The sequence below is a fragment of the Pinus tabuliformis genome, chromosome 2_2 (genome assembly GCF_031772625.1).
Source record: "Pinus tabuliformis cultivar Carrire ecotype Pingquan chromosome 2_2, CPIR1, whole genome shotgun sequence".
NCBI classification, from domain to species: Eukaryota; Viridiplantae; Streptophyta; class Pinopsida; order Pinales; family Pinaceae; genus Pinus; species Pinus tabuliformis.
This window is the reverse complement of record NC_142300.1, coordinates 936,604,891-936,612,252: the sequence shown is the minus strand read 5'-3', so window position 1 is coordinate 936,612,252 and position 7,362 is coordinate 936,604,891.

Below are 7,362 nucleotides of genomic sequence, written 5' to 3'. Positions count from 1 at the left end.
CATAACGACACGACAGATGGTTTGGTGCTGAATAACTCAAAGTTAATCCCTGGAACCCGGCTGAAGACTTTCAAAGTGGTTTGATCAACTGTGAGGTAAAGGATTTCCCAACCCAGGTGAAAGAGTGTCGTATTCAAGAGTGGTAATAAAGTTTCTTCTGAGACAAAAGGTAACAAATAGGCTCATTCTTCTCTCTTTTCCCCCACCATTTCTGGCAAGTACCTCTTTATTTTTAACAAGCTTGAGGAGGATAACATATGCTTGATTATAAGCTCATCCTTCGGATGAGTCCAACCTAGTTTTGATTCGAACCCTAGGAAGGAGTGGTTCGTTCCTGTTTGTAATTGAACAGGTCCTTTACTGTGAAATGTTTAACGAGCCCAGTATAGGAGAAACTCGGCGTTTTTCAATTTTTAGAGAGTCTGAAAAACTTAAGAAGACTCCAAGTTGAACTTTTTCGTAGATTTGTGTCCCTCAAGCCTGAAAAAGTATAAAATAATACCTGGGGGAACCGCTTGATCTTGCGACCAAGGAGTACTTTCATAATTAGTGTCACTGACCTGAAAAGTAAAAAGCGATCAAAAACACGTCGTTTTATTTCCGTATCGAGTTTGAAACGACAAAAACCCGGCAATCTTTTCCTGATTTTACGGTCAGAAAAGAGCTATAAGGGGACCGTCTTTTAATTCCGTTTTAACGAGTGTAAAAGAAACGCTCGGCAATCTTTTCATTTTTTAGGAGTCAGAAAAGGGCTTAAAAGATGACTCTGATATTTTGGTTCGTGAAAAATGACAATTTTTTCTCTAAGTCCCTTTGTCCTGCACAAAAGCAACACATTACTCATACCTGTTTAAGATAGGCAAAAATACATCGAAAAACATCTTTCCATGGTGAAAAATGAACAAATTCATCCAAAAAACCTATAAAAAGACTTTTTACAATGTCATTTTTACCGTTTAACTGTTGAGGTTGAAAAAGGAGCTTTTGGCAAGAAACTTCTCGTGGTCGCTGCGGAAAATCCGACCGTCAGAATCGAACGCCGTCTCTTCCAGGTATTTTACAACATCCTACTCTTCAATTTCATCCGATTAAAGTTGATTTTTAGGTTTTAGTTTTGGCTTTTTTTTGGGGGGGGGGTTTAGGTTTTATAATGCGCCCCTCGGTGGACGCAGGTGCCCTTCGGGTGACCTGCGTCCCCCGACTTTTTCCTATACAGGAAAATGGTCGGGGGACGCAGCCCACCTTTAGGCCAGCTGCGTCCGGACGCCCTGTGTTTTAAACGCGGGGTGCGTCCTTCATGAAAGGCGGATTTTAAAACCCCAATCTCCACAAATAACCATTCAAATTTCCCCAAATCAGTTCTAATCATTGTTTCTTGGTGTGTAGGGCACTCACCATGTTGGATTGGAGAGAAAGAGAGCATGAAGACGTTGATTTAGCTGCAATTGAACATCAACCTTCCATTGATGCCCTAAAAGAATGCGGGCTATATAAATACTGGGCCATACCTGGCATGAGGGCTCAGGTAAGATTCTTAGAATGGCTGGTTGAGAGATGGAACGTTCAAGAGCAATGCTTTTACATAGGAGGGCACCAGCTCGAGATAGAGCCCTCAGATGTATACTTTCTCACTGGCTTGCTAAATAGAGGCGAGCAACTCAATCTAGCCGGGACTAGGCCGGGTGGCCAATCCCTTGTTAGTCTCCGGGAAGATTGGTGCACACCTGGTGCACACCATTCGAAAGGCGTGGAGATCAAACACATCTCTCTGCGCGAACTCAAAGTTATAGCGTTCACGGTTACCAGAATTTGCGGCGCGGCCGCTTTACACATTGCTTCCGGGTCCCAAATGCGGATGGCAATTGACTGTTACCAAGGCACCATTTTCAACTGGTGTGATGCTGTGTCGGCTAACGTGAAGAGCCAACTGACTAAGGCAAAGAACGAACGACTGAAAACTTTTGGATATGGGCCTTTAGTCGTGAGCTTTGCCTTAGAGAGAGTTCCGATGCTGATCCCTCAGCAACTCACTGTTGATATCTTGGGTCCTCGGGAGCCAAAGCTGGTACGATGGGTTGCGGTGATGGCCCGGCATCCTGACGAGGGCGCGGCAGTTGTTCGATTTTCTGATAGTTACTTTCACTGGTTGGAGGACCAGGTTTTCTCGATCCAGGACTTTCCGTATGCCGGAGTAGATTTTCGAGGTGATCCGGACATGGTTCTTCCACAGGGAGAACAATGGGATGACAGAGGTACTTTATTTTTCACAAGTTTTCAAATTATGTATTTTTTTGTTTTTTATATATATCGTCTCAAAACTGACAGTAAAATTTTCAAAATGCAGATGTTGGTCCACAGCGCCCAGCCAACCTCCGGCCTTTTGAGAGAAGACATCCAGTTGCACCGGTACCGGCCCCACAGGACGCGGCGGCTGCAGAGGTACTAGCTGAGTTGGAGCATGATCTAGAGCGTCTGACGGCGGATATGCCTGAGACTACTATGGATGATATTCCTATCAGACTTCAGCGCTATGTAGTCGCGGTCCCTGGACCGTTTAGGAGATTTTTGCGTAAGGTAGCCCGTGCAGTGGTGTCGTATAGGGAGCACCACCAGTGATTGGCTAGTCACTTTGTAGACACATGTGACATTTTTGACTTTTTGTACTTTATCATTTTTGCCGATCATAAGGTGTTTTTCAACCTATGATCAAAGACGATGTATATTTTTTGACACACTCCTATCTATATATATATCACTATTACTGACTTATCTTGTTTAACATGTATGATGAAATGTTTTTAAATTTACTTGCATGATTATCATAAATGTCTGTCCAACACTCGAGAAGCAATTGCATCTGCTAATGTATTTAAAGACCTTGGAATATGCTGATATTCAATGTAATCAAATTCACGTTCCAAGAGACGCACTCTCAAAAACAACCTTAATAACACAGGATTTCTAATGGCATAAACTCTATTAAGCTGTAATACAACAAGTTCAGAATCTAACCTCACTATCAAACGTCGAATTCCAAATGAAATAGATTCGGATAATAATTCAAACACTGCACTGTATTCTGCAATGTTGTTCGTTGTTTAACCGAGGCTTACCCCATGCATAGAAACTAACTCGTCAGAGGGTGAATAGATAACCCAAGCTGCGGAAGAGATATTCCGTGTACTACGACAAGCACCATCAGCAAATCCAATGTATGTTTGGAGAGGCGTCGACATCTGCAATATCAAGAGTAAAACCAAGATAAGCCAGAATAACGACGAAAAAACACACTCGCTAAGCTAAGCACACTGACTAACTAACAAACATACTAGCTAGAAAGAAAATCTAACCTAACTAAAACTTCTCCATACCCACCATTTAAGCATAATACCTCTTTAAGTAAAGTCCATTTCTGGGTTTACCCAAAGAGTCCCCATCAAAATCTACCAGCTCATAAGCCCCTTTTGCTAGCTTTCGCTTTACAATATAGGGTCCATGCCACATAGGAACGAATTTTCCAGCACCTAGCTTAACGTTAGCTTGATCATATTAAAGCACTAGGTCTCCCTCCGAAAAACTTCGAGGGGTCACATTTCTATCATACTGAGCTTTCATTCGCTTTGCGTGAGTCTCGATTGCCAATGCAGCGTCACGTCGAGTCTCATCTAATTTAGCTAAGTACAATAAACGTTTCTCCTCTTCGGAAGTAGCTGGGAGTAATTCGACAGCCATTTGAAGTGATGGGATTTCGCATTCAATGGGTAACACAGCTTCCAAGCCATAAACTAGCTGGAAAGGAGTGAACCCTGTTGAGGTTTTCACTGAGGTTCGGTATGCCCATAGCGCCAAAAATAACATGTTGTGCCAATTCGACCGATGAATACCAATGGTTCGTCGGATCATGATAACCAGAACTTTGTTGATAGACTCAACCAAACCGTTGGCTTGCGGATAATAAGGAGTAGAGCTATCGTGGCGCAAACCAAGCTGGCTTGTAAGCTCAGTCATCATGATGTTTCGAAAATGGCTCCCATGGTCAGTAATGATTGCTTGTGGGACACCAAACCTAGTTATAATATGATTGAATACGAAAACTGCAGCTGTTTTGCCGCTTGCGTCGAATGTAGGCATCGCCTCGGCCCATTTAGTGAAATAATCAACCGCGAGGATGATATACGCATGCCCCCCGGCCGAGTGAGGGTTACAAGTAATAAAGTCGATACCCCATTTGGCGAATGGACCAACGGCAATTATAGGGTGGAGAGGAGCAGGTGGTGCGCGCATCTTTCGATCAAACACTTGGCAGTTGTGGCACTTCCGGACTGCAATGATACAATCCTTAAACATAGATGGCCAGAAGTAACCAGCGCGCAACACCTTCTGAGCTGTGGCATACCCAGACATATGACCGCCACATGCTCCAGAGTGACAATCATTCAAAACCCTCTCAGCCTCTTCGTGAGTTAAACAACGTCGAAAAACTAAGTCTGCCCCCCGGCGATAAAGTGTATCTCCAATAATTTTGTATTGCTGGGATTGAAACCGAATTTTTCGACGTTCCGCCTTTGAAGCTTCAGGCCGAAAGGTTTGGGTTTGGAGATAGATGATTATATCCCCATACCACGGATCTAAAGTACTGATAAGAAACAAAGATTCGTCCGCAATGGACTCCTCTGCCACAGTCTCTGTGTCAGTACGCGGGAAATCACACATCAATTCCGCAAAAACTAAGGATTTCTTAGACTTGGACTTCTCGAACTCCAAGTCGAACTCTTGCAGGATAACGATCCATTTAGAGTACTTGCCCCCTAGCAGTTGTTTTGTCAAAATGTAAATCATAGGGTTGCAATCCGAAATAACTGTAGTTTTACGGAGAAGAATGTAGTGACGAAAACGCTGGACAGCTTGAACGGCTGCCAGGGCCAATTTCTCCACATGCGAATATTTTAGCTCAGTGGGATTTAAGGTCCTACTGAGATAATATATCACATGCTCCGCTCCGAATTCATCTTCTTGAACTAACACCATTCCAATGGTGGAATGCGAAGCTGCGAGGTATAAGAAGTAGTCCTGGTTGTAGTTGGGAGGATGCAACAACGGTGCATGGGTCAACGCGTGTTTAAGTGCATCAAAAGATTGTTGGGCAATCTCGTCCCAAAAGAATTGAACGTTCTGTTTCAACAACCGTGTAAAACCTTTAGTGACCTCGGCGTAGTTTGGGATGAATCGGCGTAAAAAGTTCGCTTTCCCTTGCAAACTTTGGAGTTGGCGCAAACTCGAAGGAGGAGGCAATTTGATGATAGCCTCGACTTTCGAGGGATCGACGCGAATGCCGGCTTTTGAAACAACAAATCCCAGCAATCGACCTGTTTCTATACAGAAAACACATTTGTGGGGATTCAACCGAATTCGATAATGCCTACACCTCATAAAGATTGCTCGTAGGTGGACAAGGTGATCAGCTCGATGTAATGAATGAGCAGGCAAATCATCGAGATACGGTTGCACAATGTGCTTGATGTCATGAAATGCGTAAGACATCGCCCGTTGAAAAGTGGCCCCGGCATTCTTAAGCCCAAAAGGTAATTTGCAATAAGCAAATGTCCCCCATGGACAAATGAATGCCGTTTTTGGTTGGTCGGCAGGTAGAATATTGATTTGATTATAGCCCGAAAAACCATCCATGAAGGAAAACATTTCACTTCCGGCACAATCATCAATAATTTGATCGATATAAGGCGTAGGATAGTTGTCTTTTGGACAAGCTCGATTGATATCCCTATAGTCGATACAGATTCTTATTGTTCCTTGTTTCTTATTGACCGGAACAATATTCGATACCCAATCCGTTAACGGGATCGGATAAATGAAACCTGCTTTCAACAGCTTTTCGACTTCTGCTTTAATCGCAGCCGCTTTTCGAGGGTGAATCTGACGCAACCGTTGCCGGACGGGTTTAGCATCCGGGTAGGTTTTTATTTCATGAACAACAATGGCAGGATCGATTCCCGGCATTTCCTCGTAAGACCAGGCAAACACATCGCGGAATTCTTGGAATAGGGCCTTGTAAGTTTGGATTTCATCTTTGTACATGCGGCACCTATATGAATGTTCTCCTCAATTCCGGGCTTCACTGAAATATCAATGGGAATAGTACGAGAAATATTCCCTAAATTCAACTCTGAATCAGAATGTTTCGTTGGATCCTGAGCGTCTTTGACATATTCAGCGGTAAAGATAGATGAAAAATCATTTTCAAATGCTTCATCCTTAGGTAAAAACGAAGATCTGTGATGGAGATCCTCCCATGGTAGATCGTCTACACTTAGGATTTCGCGAAGTTGTTCGTCAGATGACACGACTTCGGGAAACGCTATCCGTTCTAAGGTTGAGGTGAAAAGTGATTCTTCACTGACCACATTCATTTGGTCGATCTCGGTTGAATGAGAGTCGGTAAAAGACATGAGAGCTTCATAAGCAATTTCATATGGACTCAAGGGCATAGCATCACCGAATGAGTCTATCTCAGAGTCAGATGGGACAATCCAAGGATCATCATAAATAATGTTTTCTGATGTAATCATATGAATTGTTGCAAATGAAGGTTCTACGCTGAGTGGAGGGAGAGAAAAAGTTCCCAGTAAACCGAAATCCTTAACTAAACCTACACCAACGTCCCTATAAGGGATTGTCGTTTTACCGACATGCTGGATACTCTCTGAAGAGGCTGGGTCGGATGAAAAGTATGTTAGCTGATCAATAGTCACGATCTTACCGTTATGTGGAAATTTAATTACTCTGAAGACCGATGAAACGACCGCCGTCATAGCATATGACCAACTTCGACCCAAAAGAAGGTTGTAGTCTAGAGGGGCATCAACCACTTCCACATCCAGACTAACGGTTTTACCTTCTACCCCTATAGGCAATTCCTGTAGAATACCAAACGGACGGAACCCACGGCCATCAAAGGCCTTAAGGATGGTGGGGGATTGGTTCAACGAAGGAGAACCAAGGGATCTCCAACATTGAATCGACATAATACACGTAGAAGCTCCCTCATCAATCACAGTCCTATGAATAGGCCTGTTTTTGACTATCACTGGAATTTGGAAAGCCATTTGATGGGGGAGACGCGGTGTACTATTTTCTAGATCGAAGATTATTAGATTCGGGTCCTGAACATCAACAGCTCCTATAGCCGACAAAAGCAATTTTCGTTGTGCTGGGCATGATTGCAGCACTTCTAACGCCGACATTGCTGAGGGTGAAACAACTAAGTCCTCAACAATGTTGTAATTCTGGGCCGCTCTCGCATGTGGATTGAAAGCAGACCTTCGAAGTACACCCTTGGCGGGCGGT